Source organism: Solanum dulcamara, chromosome 4, assembly GCF_947179165.1.
Source record: "Solanum dulcamara chromosome 4, daSolDulc1.2, whole genome shotgun sequence".
Lineage (NCBI taxonomy): Eukaryota > Viridiplantae > Streptophyta > Magnoliopsida > Solanales > Solanaceae > Solanum > Solanum dulcamara.
In genome coordinates this window covers 32594887-32610853 of record NC_077240.1, presented here as the reverse complement: position 1 = coordinate 32610853, position 15967 = coordinate 32594887, and positions in this window count along the sequence as shown.

The following is a 15967-nucleotide window of genomic DNA, read 5'->3' as shown; positions in this document are numbered from 1 at the left end:
AAGCCCTATATGATCTCATTCCAAATATTCTCACATTAGTGGAGACTTACAGGCAGGCCAAGCATATGGTATCACGGTTGCATGCGTTGAACTTTCTTGAGAGTGTGAGTACACTTTGTAAAATGTTCTCAAATCAAACACTTCATATATGTGCGAAATAGAACTTTCTTTATTGTGAGGGCACTTGAAACATGATGATTGGTATAATTCTAAACTTTTATTGGAAGCAGGATGAAAAAATCTTGTCGACACTTAAGTATGTTTGAGGTACTACTTGAAGCTATAGGAATTACCTTGAAGTCAATTTCAGTTATAAGAAAGGAAATGAGAAATATTTCTATGCATTCCTAACTGTTGATACCAATTGTAGTCAAAATTTGACTATCTCTTTACACTCACTTAAAAAAAAAAAAAACTCTTGCATTTGTCCTTTGAAGGTGGATAGTTTGCTCTAAATAATATAACATTAGGCTAATCCCATTGATGTGAAATGCCTGTTTTACTTCATTGAATCGTCCATATCAAACGGGTGGAATATCTCGTGTTTTTAAGTTGGAAATATTGTAAGTAATACAGTTTTCCATGTCATTATGCTCATATTACACATGTGTCTACTGATTATCTTATCTCAGATTTTGCAGCATTCATCATCCAGAGAATTAGAACTACATTTGATCCGATTCTTGCACCAATAGGATATGTAGGCACCACAATGGCTCGATCATGTTCCCGATAAGATTTTCATTTCTCCATCACAATAAAAATTGGGACAGAATTTTTGAGAAGATCTCAAAAATTCACAAGAAGATACTATCTCCAGCAAGTCAAGATTGAAGATCATGTTAATATGTGCAACTGGGACAGAATTTTTGAGAGGATCTCAAAAAATCCACAAAAATGTCAAATTTTTTTTCAGCAGCTCGACATTTGTCAAGAATTGTCAGAAGTTCGAATTCAACTCCAAATAATCTCCAACATTGCTAGAATGGAACACAAATTCAAGATGCGAGCCACCGAGGTCTTGTATAAACTTCTATCAAGACATGAGTTCCAACAAAAACAAATTGTTCAAAAAAAAATGATAACATTCCATTGCATTTTCATTTGCCAAGGGGGCCATTGCATTTTCATTTGCCAAGAGGGTCATTGCATTTTCATTTGTCAAGAGGGCCATTGCATATTCATTGCCAAGAGGGCCATTCATATTTTATTTTATTCATGTTATATTACCGGAGGTGGTAATATCATTTGCCAAGAGGGCTATTGCATTCATCATTGCCAAGAGGGCCATTGCATATTCATTATCAAAAGGGCATTGCATTTTCATTTGCCAAGATGGCCATTGTATATTCATTGCTAAGAGGACTATTACATATTCATTGCCAAGAAGGTCATTGCATATATCCTACCAGTGGATCTTCATTTGTCCTATCGATGGACCAACATATCCTACCAATGGATCTTCATTCGTCCTATCAATGGACATGCAACATCATCCTACCAATGGATCTTCATTCTTCCTACCGATGGACTTGCATTTATTTTGCCTAGTATCCTATCAATGGATCATCATCCGTCCTATCGATGGACCAACATATCCTACCAATGGATCCTAATTCGTCCTATCAATGGACATACAAATATCCTACCGATGGATCACCTTTATTCGTCCTACCAATGGACATGCATCATATCCTACCGATGGATCAGCTTCATTCATCCTATCGATGGACACGCATTTTGTATCCTACCAATGGATCAATTGAGATTTTCAACATGCAAAAAGAATGAAAGAAAGTGCAAACGACATCAAAAAGGATGCAGCCCAATGTGGAATCTTTTTGTAGCTACGAACTGGACACAATCCGAAGAGGAATATCAAGCTCATAGGGCATGAGCTGAGGAACGACTTCCACCACAGTAAACCACATTTCTATCGGAAGGCGTGTGGTTATTTCGGGGTCTAACCATAATTTCCAAAATTCGTATCAACCTATTTTAAAAAGATGAAATGTGGTCGGTCAAAATTGGTTTTGTCAATTTTTTTTGTCCAGGATCTCTTTCATCGACCCTACCCAAAGAAAGGGACAGCTGTTGACACTCAATTTTGAACCTTCACAAACGAAATTAATTTTCATATAGTAATTTTTTCTTATAAATCTAACCATTTTTTTCACTCCACCCTTAACCAAATTTCAAGTCATTTTTTTAAAACTCAAAATTTGGGCCCAAATTCATCCCAATCCAATATTGTCATCCACTCTCTACAAGTCCAATAACAACAACAACCTACATTACTACAACATTCTAACACCTATTCACCTAAAGCCCAATTCTTATAATAATTTTGGCCCAACACCAACTTACTACAATACATATATTATACTTATACAATACTAACCCCACTCCTTTCTACTTTTTCCTTTTCCACCTCCCAATCTCACCTAAACCATCTTTTCTTAAAATCCCAAACATCATCATTCTCCTATCTTCATCTTTTTCCTTTTCCTTTTTTTCTTTTTCCTTTTTCACTCCACCAAACTCATCATTATTCAAAACTTCATTATTACTCTCACCAACCTCATTCTTTTTAAAAGACATCTTCATTTTCTTCATAAAAATAGGATGAACAAGAAAGAGAGAGAGACCATTTTTTTTCACCAAGAACACAAAAAAAAAATCAAGAACACACATACAAAAAAAAGGGAGAGAAAGGAAGAAGAACAAAAGGGAGAATTAATCTACAATCATCAATATTCATCAACATACAAGAAAAAAAAAAGGGAAGCAAGAACATAATACTACAAAAAAGAAAAAGAAAAAATTTTAGTCTCGGATTTTTCATTTTTTTAGTTCTTTCTCTCATTTCTTGATAGGTTAAAGGAGTTCATCGCCCTCAAATTCGTCGTCTCAATCGCTGCCCAAAAATAGGTAAGAATTTTTTCTCGATTTTATTTACTTAATTAATAATTATTTCATGTCTTCTATGTAGTTGATTTGTAATTATTTTTTAGTTAGCATGTGTTAGAATCAATTAGATTAATGATAAAAAAAATGAAAAATTTTTGTCTTGCTTAAAGTGTAGAGACATCTTATAAAAAAAAGAAAAATCTCAATTTCGTTCATGACTTTTTTTTTAGTAGTTTTGTTTGACCATATAGATTCTTATATTTTTAATTTTTTCTTTATCATGATTTAAATAATAAATATATACTTAAGTTATCATTGAGTTAGAATTTTCATTTTTTCATGGCTTAATTGATGTAAATCTTGCTTTAAAATTTGAGTTAGTTTACTATATAGGTTAATTTCATGTTCTTTAGTTATTTGAATATATATATTTTCTACATGTATGCATGTTGTTAGTCACTATATTGATGTATATCTTGCTTTAAAATTTGAGTTAGTTTAATGTATAGGTTTATTTCATGTTCTTTAGTTATTTGAATATATTTCTATATATATATATATATATATTATTATTATTTTTTTTTACATGTATGCATGTTGTTAGTCACTATGTTAATTGACATAGAAAGATAATCTTCAATTTATTGTCTTAAAATATTATGTTATATTTCTTTGTTCAATTTAAAATGAGTAGTTGCTTATATGATTTTATTTTGGTGCATGTGACACCATCAGAGTCCATCTTTGGACTAAATCCTCGCATATCATTGAATTTTGAGTCAACTTTACCCTTGTTCGAATTTTGAAAGCTGATACGCAGATGTAAAGGAGGTTTACTATAGGTTCCGGAGGAAGAAAATAGGCTGATATACAATCTATATACAGGAGATACAGAAAAAGGGTGACTGTATATATTGATATATATTTATATATAATCATGATATACAGAAACGAAATGGGCCAAAGGCCCAAAATACAGGTGGCCCAATATCTTAGTCCAGGTGTACAGAAACTAAGTATTGGGCCGGATGTTTGTTTTGTTTATATTGTTATTCTATTTATTTGGGTTGTATTAATTTAATTTATTTATGGTTGTGTATACTTGCTTAGATGTTAATTTTTAGTTTGATTTGACTTAATCGAACTCCCCTTAAAAGAGAAACCATTTTTGTGTTAATTTGCTCTAAAAATGACTTTGTTCAAGTATTTTTTTTTAGTTAGACATTAAAAAAATAGAATTTTCTTTCAAATTATCTTAAAGTTTTTTTTTTTTTTATAAGTTGATGTTCTTTCAAATCAATTGAGTTTAAAGTGTCTTTCTCTAAAAAAAAAAATATTCTAAATAGCTCAAATGATTTTTCTTATGTAATCAAAGTCTTAATCATCTTTAATTTTGCTAAAATACATTAGATCTACCACTTCTCTTTAAATATATTTAAAATCCATTTACTCAGTCATTTAATAGAATATATTTTCTTAATAAATTATCTCAAATATCTCAAGTTGATTTACTATTCAAATAAATATATTTATCTTTACTACTTACAAGTAATCTTTTTTAAAGTTAGTCAAATACTTTTCAAATCGTCGGATAACCGCACGTTATCGGCCATTTTGAGTGCTAACACCTTCTCAAAGTGGAAATAAGAACTTCGTACCTTTTTCTCTGAATTTTTAAGACTTAAATCTGTTAGGGTTTTTTAAATTAAGTTTTCTTAATTTCTTTAAAAAATTAAGTGGCGACTCTTTTTTTTTAAATTGATTTTTTCTCTAAAAATTGAAATTAATTTTAAACCGTCTTTTTTCGACATAATAATATTCATCCCATCATGGCCTCATGTCATATCATCATATAAATATATACCGTATCCGACCCTCTAGTGAGGAACTCGGTGAATTATGCAGTAAAACTATGCACGAATGATTAGCATGTTCCCCTTCCGATCGTGAGTAGATCAGAATATCATCAATAAATACAATCACGAACAGGTCTAGGAATGGCTTAAACACGCGATTCATTAGATCCATAAACACTGCTGGAGCATTAGTCAGTCCAAAAGATATCACCCTAAACTCATAATGTCCGTATCGAGTTTTGAACGCAGTCTTTGGAATATCTGCCTCCCTTACCCGTACCTGGTGATAGCCTGACCGCAAGTCTATTTTTGAAAAGCACTTAGCACCCTGCAATTGGTCAAATAAATCATCAATTCTGGGGAGAGGGTATTTATTCTTTATTGTCACCTTATTCAGCTGCCTATAATCAATGCACATTCGTAGTGACCCATTCTTCTTCCTCACAAACAACACTGGTGCTCCCCAAGGTGATGTACTGGGCCTAATGAAGCCTTTTTCTAATAAGTCTCGCAGTTGCTCCTTCAACTCTTTTAACTTCGCAGGTGCCATTCTATAAGGGGGAATAGAGATGGGCTGAGTATCAGGCAATACATCTATAGTGAACTCTATCTCCCGCTCAGGAGGAAGACCTGGAAGTTCATCTGGGAATACATCTGGAAATTTGTTAACTAACGAAACTGACTAGATAGTCGGTACCTCTGCTCCCAAGTTATGAACACGAACCAGATGATAAATATAACCCTTTCTAACCATCTTCCTGGCCTTGAGGTATGAAATAAACTTACCCCTCGGCGATGTTGTATTGCTCCTCCATTCTAGGATTGGCTCTCTTGGGACCTGAAATCAGACTACTTTTTCTCTATAATCAATATTAGCATAACAAAAGGCTAACCAATCCATGCCCATAATAACATCAAATTCTATCATATCTAACTCTATTAAATCGTTATTGGTATGACGACTATATATGATCACCAAACAATCTCTATATACTTGCTTGGCTATAACAGAATCTCCTACTGGTGTCGCTACCTCAAATGGTTCTATTAATTCAGGTTTTATTCCTATTCTATTAGCAACAAAGGGAGATATATATGATAAGGTGGAGCCTGGATCTATCAATGCATATACATCCCGAGAGAAGATCGATAGTATACCTGTAACCACATTTGGTGACACCTACAGGTCCTGTCTGCTAGCCAATGCGTATATGCGGTTCGAAGGACCGCTAGAACTGGAAGCTCCGACATGGCCTCTTTCACGGCCTGCTGATGTATGAATACCCTGTCCCACAGGGCGCATAGCTACAGAAGAAGATGAACCAGCAACTGACCCAGTAGGCTGAGCTGCATCACTTACATTACCCCTGAATGGACAATCCCTCATAATATGGCCTTGACGACCACAAGAAAAACAAGCACCAGTAGCGAGACGGCACTCCCCAGAATGGGGCCTACCACATCGAGAACACCGAGGAAAAGAAGGCCTCAACTGAATTGAACCCCTGGACATTTGTGAACCTGAAGCCCTGGAGCTTTGACCGGCTCCTGAATACCCTATGCTATCAAATCTCTTACCTATGAACTGAAGGGGTGCACTCCGGGCTAGCTGAGAAGGATACCTACTATACTGCTGAGGCTGTTCGCCTCGAACCTCACTAAAATAACCAATCGATCTAGCTCTCTTGCGCTGGCCTCGATCATGATCTCTATAAGGCTGACGCCCTCTGTGCCGATCCTCTACCCCCTATGCATATGTCTGTACCCGAGCAATATTCATACCTGGCTGAGAAGCCATTACCATATAGTTATCAATCAAATAACGATCCAGCCCCATCACATAACGATGTACTCTGTCGGTCATATCAGCTACAATTGTGGGTGCATGTCTCGCCAGCGAATCAAACTCAAGGCTATAATCTCTAACACTCCTGCCATTCTGCCTCAAATGTAAGAATCTATCTACTCTGGCTCGTCTCATCTCCAGAGGTAGAAAGTGGCCAAGGAAGGCCTCCTTAAACTTACTCCACACCGCTGGAGCCTGGAGGAGTACCCTCGCCCCTAGACAACTCCCATGACTCATACCAATTAACAGCTACATCGCGCAGTCTATAGGAAGCTAACTCAACAGACTTTGTCTCAGAGGCCTTAATTATCCGCAACGTATGCTGCACCTGTCGGACAAACTCCTACGGGTCATCCCCGGGCCTTGACCCATAAAACTCTAGGGGATTACAAGTCAAGAAATCACGAACCCTTAAACTATCATGTCTATCAGCATAATCAACTCCTAATCCATGCCTGCGAGCCTGTCCTTCCGCTATTCTAGTTAGTAACTGAACTGCATCTCTCATGGCCCTATTCTCTTCCCCTGGTTGGGGAGCTGGAGGCTCAGGAACTGAGGTATCCAGATCTGCAACTGTTGCTTCTCTAAGTTCCTCTGAAGGTGGCGGTGTAGTAGAGCTCGCCGACTGGAGTACAACTTCAGGCATAGACTGGGCACGGGCCCTAGTAACTCTTAGGGTTCGGCTAGTCTCTCCTCCTACTGACTTTCCCTTCTGGGCAGCTGTTGCTTTCCTTGGAGGCATCACTGTAAATATCATAATACATTAGGGAGAAATTATCCTAATAGTACAGCTCTATCGCACGATTTAAAGAAGAAAGAAAAAAATAGATAACATCCTAACTGTCCTGTAGCCTCCTGTTTATAGATGTGGTGCACAATACACCGATAAACAAGACTCTACTAGACACGGTCTGTAGACACTCCGAGGATGAACTGCTCTGATACCACTTTTATCACGACCTAACCCCGTGGACCATGACTAGTGTCCGAATTGGACACTCGTATACACACCTATTATCTATAGTCAATTAGCAAATAAACATGATATAGAATTTATACGGGCAGCACATCATCTCAAATTGTCACTTATATATATATATCAAAACCAACTATCTCGTGGGGAGTCTTAATTGTCAAAAATACGATAACATAATACGTAAGTCGACAAGGCTTTCACTCCGAATGTAAACGTCCAAAAACATAATCCATACTAGTACATCAGACAACATCTATACACAACCCACGCATGTGTCTACAGACCTCTAAGAGGATTAACAATAGCATATGACGGGACAGGGACCCGCCGTACCCCTAAATACATAAACATATACATTATAAGGATTAGTACCAAAAGTTCAGGCTCCGAGACAATGGAGCACTTCAAACCCGTTGAGTAGAATCCTAAGCTGGTGGCTCTCCAAAATGAGTATCTATACCTGCAGGCATTAAAACCCAGCCCCCCGAAGAAAGGGGGTCAGTACGATATATGTACTGAGTATATAAGCATAAAATACAATAAGAAACATCATAACTAAAGTAGAGATTTCCCGAGACAAGTATGATACTCAAGAAGTCACTGTACCTGTACTTTATGAAATAAAGTCATGCATGCTTATATCATATATCATATCCGGCCCTTTAGGGACTCGGTGAATCTTTCATATACATACATATCATATTCAGCCCATCATGGCCTCATGTCATATCATCATATACATATATACCGTACCCGGCCCTCTAGTGAGGAAATCAGTGAATTATGCAGTGAAACTGTGCACGAATACATACCCGGCCCGGGACTCGGTGAAAGATACATTAAGGCATGCACGAGTAGAGTAGTGAGTAACCATATGCATTTAAATCATCATTTGAGAATCAATAAAATAATTCAAATGAACAATCATTTGAAAATCAAGACAATATTCATTTCAAGTAACCTCCGATTGACATTATAAATTATTCCAAATATGAATTATACAGAAGTATGATTTATACTAAAATACGACTTATACCAACTTGGATGGATGGAATCATACATATGAGTCAATACATAACGATATAAATTCTGAAAATTAAGAACATTCGTCATCCTAGTATATCTAAGAATAAGAGCTTCATTGGAATTTTATACATTCGTCGTCCATTTATTTCATAAGATCATGCCAAAAGAAAGAAAGGTTAGCTTTACATACCTTTAGCGTTTATACGAATATGTTGCCCAATATTTTCTCAACCTATATTAAAACGTTAAGCACTATGGTTAAGCTATGGACATGAATAAAACCTATTCTACTGTTACTAGGTTATTTCTAAAAATATTTGGACAGCACCTCCCCTATACCGCTCACTTTTCCCACTTTCAAATCAGCCATATAATCATCAAGTAATATCAACAATCCAAAATATTGACATAAAACAAAATTTATTATTGACAATAAGCCTAGAATGTTGCCACCCGAATTATGTTACCCAAAATAGTAAGTTCGGAAAACCGAGTACCTCAAGTTGTTTCCACATTTTGAAATTGAAAACGGTAAAACTGGACTTAATGACCTTCATAAACTTTTAGATCTATGTCTTAAGTTTTCAACTCAAAAGAAATCAATTCAAAACTCATTTTGTACAAAAAGATATCATCAAAATACTAACAGCTTTACATGAGAGATTTTTTTCAATCCAGAATCTGGACAGAATTTGTCTCATGATTCATCCCCTTTTTTCGATATAAAAACAGCATATATAGACTACAACATAAACATAAGAGTTGTAGGTACGTGTATTAGATTTCCAAAACATGTTTAATATCTAAAATCAAAGATCTACACAATGAGATATTCCAGAATTACTACCAGCTACACAATCCCAAAAACGGATTTGAACACTCACAATCTTCATACACCTTTTTTCTCCAAATTCAAGAACAACAACTCATCAAAAACATCAAAATAATATCAACCATTATTATACATCATTAATAAGCTAATTCCATCAATTTAAGCTACCTAAAACAACCCTTTGACCCATAAATCTCAACAAATCATCAAACTAGTTTATAACGCTATTTTCTCCGTTCTGATCCGTTAAAACTCTAACTAAATTTGTTAACAATGAAAAATGGACTTTAATATTACCTCAAGTGTGCAACATTGGCTGATATCTAGCTCAAATTAAAGCCAACGCGACGTACAATAATTTTCTCTTCATGAGCTTCGGATTTCGGAACTCAAATTTTGGTCGGATTGGGATTTTCTCTCAAGAACTTCCTCTCTCTCTCTCTCTCTCTGGAAATTTATGAATTTTTTATTATTTGAGGATGAAGATAGAAACTTAAACAAATCCCTTAAGGATGTGGTTATTGGGCCTGACCCGAGTTAGAATCGGGTTGGGCCGAATCTACTATCCAGCTTGACCCCTCTGTCGTAAAACATGCATATCTTCTTATTCCGATGTCACCTCTAGACCCACGACCTATGGTTGGAAAGATATTTCAATTTTATACAACTTTAATTTTGAGGGTTTTCCCAAATTACCAAATTATAAAGGGGTTATGGCCTCTCGAAGTCAGCTTACCCGAAACATGACTTTAAAAAAAAAATATTTGATGGCTTCTATTTTGATTTGGCTTAAGGGTACTTCTTGGAATATCTTTTACTTCACATAAATTATCCATATAACTAGTCATTTACAACAAATCAAGTCATTTTAAAATTTAAAATTAAAAGTCTTTGAATTTATATCCGTTAGCTCACGAATAGTCCAAGAAGCAAAAATACGGAATATAACAGTCACATTCTAATTTGACCCTATCATAACCGAATCTCTGTCCGTAACCCATGATCCGTAACTTAGTATATGAATTCTCATTAATTTCTCTTCTATATTACATAGTAGGTATATGTTTACTACTCAGAAAAGAGAAACCTAGCCTACCTGGGCGCCAAGCATTAGCCAGGAGATAACACTGCTGAAATCCTTGGTTTCAGATATTCCATGGGCAAGCCCAAATTGAATTCCACTGGTTGAAGCCTTTCAAAAGTTGAGATTCCTTCCCCTCCTCTTCTTCATTCAAGAGCAATCTTTTTGGAGGGTTTTGCAGAAACTCTCGTCTCTAACCTCCACTTGAGAGAAGTCTAGAAAATAAGAAAATTCGCGACTTAAGTTCTGTCCCACGATTTTCCACTCTGGAGGCCTTATTCCCGCTTTGGCGGCGCCACTCCGGCAGGACCATCCCGCTCTGACAGGGTGGTGGGACCCAGTCGAGCCCAATTCTTGTAAAAAAATTTTAAATCGAAATTAACGACGGTTCAGATGGTTACACTTCTTAACTAAGATTGACACAACCTCGTCCTTAGCCAAGTTATTTCCCTTGACAGATGTCGTAAAAGCCAAGATGTGAACTTGAGGATCCCTCAACCAATCATACTTAGGAATATATGATATTCTGAACCTTTTTAAATTGGCTAACGGAGGTGCCCTCGGAATCTGGTTCCTGAGTTTGTCTATGTTGGAGTCATTTCTAGTGGCGTATGCTCGTCTGTTCCAGTGTTATTGAAAGTCACCGTGGTCGGTGTTGTTTCCAGCTCCATCACCTTTTGGTTATGTTGGAACAAGTGGTCCATTATGTACCTATGTTGTACACTTCAAAAAAATTCAAAGTCTCTTTGTGATGGTGATTTACTTCCTCATCGTTCCTACCTTTTATCTGCTAGAAATCCTCTAGATGATCCGGTATTATGATGAAATAATCAATCCGGGTACGCAATGATCCCAATTATTTCTTCGGTGACTTCTAAAAAGAAGCTTCTCGCGATGACTTCATTCTAACTCATTCTTTAGTTCTATTTCAATGTCAGGTGTCCCGAGCATTTTCCTCAAAACAAAAATTAAGAAGGTGGTGGAGGAGGAGAGGTTCTTGCGAAAGTCTCTTTTTGCACAACTTTTTTCAATAGGGTCAAAATTTAAACACCGAAAGCTTCAGGTGCCTTGTAGAGCATAAATCGAGCAAATCGAATGGTCCAACTTTTCAAGCACATTGTATAAATGTTCAAGCATCATTTCTTGTGCTATGATATATACGTATAAAAGATTTGATCCGTAATTCAATATTCTAATTGCATTAAGATGCTTCTTGGAAATTTTTATGTTTCTATGTACCGGCTTCAGAGGCAGATTCAGGATTTTTGAATCTCTAGGTGTCACGCTACTTTAAACAATAACATATGGCAAAAACTATAACATAGAACAAGATAATACTCATTATTTATTAGCAAATTTGTATACAAAATTTAAACTTGATCTATTGATTGAGTTAAGGTTTTACTTATAAGAGATCTAGAGTTCTAATCTACTTATTCACAAATTCAGGGCTTGTACTTGCATTCTTACGGTGGTAAACTTAAATTGTAACTATTGATACCACAAAATTCATTATTTTTAAGAATTTCATATTTAATATCTATACTTTTCTTATAAATATATATACAAATATACATGTATATACAGATTTTCAAATGAGACCACAAAGTGGCATGGCAAGCGCAACATAGATCCGTCCCCGACCGGCTCTAAATTAGAGACAAAAAGATAACGATTGAAAAAATATACTCCTAAAAGACAAGAAGGAAAAGATGATCAGAATTTTTAACTAATGGAGAATGGGGAAAACGACTATATGTTTAACCAAATACAAGTGTTGCTTTCTCATTAATGAAAACAAATTCAATTTTGTTTATATATATTTTTAATCTTTTGGCAATAATTGATGGTACGTTGAGTTAAACGAAGTTTATTCTTGGAATTAACTTCACATTTAACTCTACCTCTTACTCAAAACAAAGTCCCTATTTAATTTTGAGTTTAACTTTGATACAATATCAGTGTATTATTTTCTTACATTATCAGATAATAGTGATCTACTATTACAGGTTATTAACTATTTTTAATTAATTTATTTATTTATAAAAAAATTAAACACGATTATTATTTTTTCTCTTTCTTCTCTATCTTTCTCTCTCTGCTCCACCTATATCTTTCTCCTTAATTATTCTACAAGAATATATACCCATTCTTTCTTCTCCACTACCGTCTTTTGTGTATCTAATCCATAACAATTGCATTTTTTTCTATTCTTTTTTTATATCTACAATCAAAGCTAACTTTTTTAGATTAGTTTTAATTTTGTTTATTATTTCTAGGATTTGTTGGTATTGTCTCATGAAATTAAGTGTTTTTTTTTAAGTGTTCATTTCATTTTTCTATTGTTATATTTCTCATAAAACACAAAAAAAATCTTGGATAATTTCCTACATCTTTCTTCTCTTTCAAATCTTCCGATTACACATTATATTATAATTATTATTATAAATGTAAATGTCATGAATTAGATTTTCTTAAAATAAAAAATAAAAGGTGAACATAATAATTTAAGAAAACGAAAGGAATAAAAAGAAGAAAAGAGAAGAACTGCAACACCGTCGTTCTGTGGTCTATCATGGCAATACCTTTTTTGGGGGTAAATTTTGGTATTTTATTAATGTAGTAATGAGTATAAACATCACCTTACACCTCCTCGGGCAATGCCCATTCCCTACATGGCCCAATCGATTAGAAAAGAAATAAACAAAGAACCAAAAATAAAAACACCTAAGACTTTGAACATCCATATTCCCTCTATCCCTTAGCTGGAGTTACTCTCAAATAAGGACATTTTAGTTTATCATTGTTAATGATCTTTTTTCCTGATACTTCCAAACTGCTGAAATCTTGGTAGTTGCACCCTCCTTTATTGATTGCAATATTTGCCAAATAGTCTGCTAGTTGATTTTCTTCCCTGAGAATGTGCTGGAATGTATGTTGTTTGTCCTGTTAGGATGTTTTGATTTCTGTCACTATCTCTGTAATTATCCAGCGACATGACCATTTTTCTTTAAAATCTTGTACAATAGCATAGCGTTTGTTTGAATGATTATATTATTGTATTATTTCTGCCTGCTATATTTACATTATTCTAGAATCGTCTTCGCCTCTACTATAGTGTTAGTGGTGTTTTCAATAGTAGCTCCCTCTGCATATAGTAAATCCCCTCTTTCATTCCTCAAACAAAAGGCATAAGAGCTTATACCTGGATTTTCCCTTGAAGCTCCATCTGTATTGTATTTTAGCCAGCCTACTGGTGGAAATCCCACAATACTCTTGTTACCTTCATCTTGGGATTGTAACCTTTCAATTATTTAATCATATTTGACCAATTACTAGGACATTTCATATTAGGATTCCTCATTTGTATCATCATGAAAATGTTCCTAGTAATATTATGAATAACTCTTTGAATTGATGTTTTCTTTCCCTCATTCTTCATTCTATTCCCCCTTCTCCAAAGTTCCCATATTATAAAGCTAGCGATAGCTCTATAGTATGGTCTCATTCCTTTATTAACATTTGTATCCTACCATAGCATTATCACTTCCTTCAAGTGCAGTCCTTCAACATTAAACCTGCAAAAGAAAAAAATAGGACCAAGTCCTGTTAGCTAAAAAAGATCTCAGGAACACATGAGCAAGTATCGCCTGAGTAGGCTTTTCACAACACCAGCACCTAGATGGACCTTCCAGCTCCATCTTTTCACTATGTCATCTACAAGTAGTTTGAATTTCCATAATCTCCACATTGTAAATGTCACTTTAAAGGGGATGCCTTTTGTCCAGATCCACTTGTAAATTTTATTTTCTCCTTCTTTATGCCTTATATACTGCCAAGCTGATTTCACAGAAAAAGTTCTTTTAATGTCCATCATTCATACTAGCTTATCTGACTCAATCATTTGTCCAGGAGGTTGAATATTATGACTGATATACTCTACCAACTCTTGTGGCAGTATATCATTTAAAACTTCTATGACCATTTTCCCATCTTTACTAATTCATCAACTCTTTTGTAGTTTTCTTTCCATTCATAGTCTTCTCCTGCAATGGTGTACAAGTTCCTCATTCCCATTCAGTTATCATGCCACACTGATGCTGATCCCTTTCTTAGTAGCCAAAAGATTTGATGCTCAATAAGATCTCTGGACTATAGCAGTTTCTTCCACACTTGTGATCCTCCATTTCCTATTCTCCACACCACTTAATTTACATGCTCCTTTCGACAATACTTATTCCTCATATTCTCGCTCCATATTGATGGCTTTGTTCGAAAATTCCACCAAAATTTGCAAAATAGGGCCATTAATATATTTTTCATTAGTCTGAATCATAGTCCCCCTTCCTTCTCTGGCAAGCATAAATTGCTCCATTTTGTCTAATGTCTTTCTCTCCCCCAAACACAACTATTCCAAAAAAATTATGCCATTATTTTTTGAGCTTGATTCAGTACATTCATGGGAGGCTTCATGACTTACAGGCAATGAATGGGAGTGCTTTAGAGCACATGTTTTATTAGAATAGCTCTTCCTCCATAGGATAGTAATTTTCCTTTCCATGCCTGAATTTTTGAATCAATTATTTGTAAAATCTGCTGATAATATGCTTTCTACTTCCTTTTATAAAACATAGGGCATCCAAAGTAAGTGAAAGAGAATTCTTTTCTTAGGATTCCTGTTGCTACCTCAGCTATCACTTCTTCTCCTCTTACTACAGAATTATGCATATAAATAGCACTCTTCTCCTTTTTTATTTTTTGTCCAGAAGTATCTCCATATCTATTAAAATTATCTATAATCATCTGCATTGTTCTTACTTCTGCCTTGCACATTATAATCATATCATCTGCAAATGCTAAATGATTTACTTTGAGACTACCTTTTGGCATTCCAAACCTCTTAAAGTCCTTCTTCATAAGAGCATTTAGGGATCTAGACATAACTTCTGCTGCCAATATAAACAGGGTAGGTGAGAGAGGATCACCCTATTTAAGTCCTCTAGATGATTTAAAGAATTCCTTTGATTGTCCATTTAGTAGAATCGAGTACCAGTTGTTACTGATTAGTCTGAATACCATATCAATAACCATTTTCCCAAAACCTATTCTTCTTAATACCTTAGTCATGAATATCCATTCTATCCTGTCATAAGCTTTCATCATATCCAGTTTTATAACTAGATTTGGTGGCTTTCCTCTCTTTCTGATTTCAGCAATGATTTCTTGCACTAATAGCACATTCTCTGCTATACTCCTTCCTTGCACAAATCATGCTTCTTCCGGAGAAATAATCTTAGGTAACAACTCCCTTAAGTACACATGAATAATTCTTGAAAAGATTTTATTCATGAAATTACTTAAAGAGATAGGTCTAAGATCTGATAAAGTATTCACATTAACTTTCTTAGGAATGAGCACTAAATATGTATGGGTTATAAAC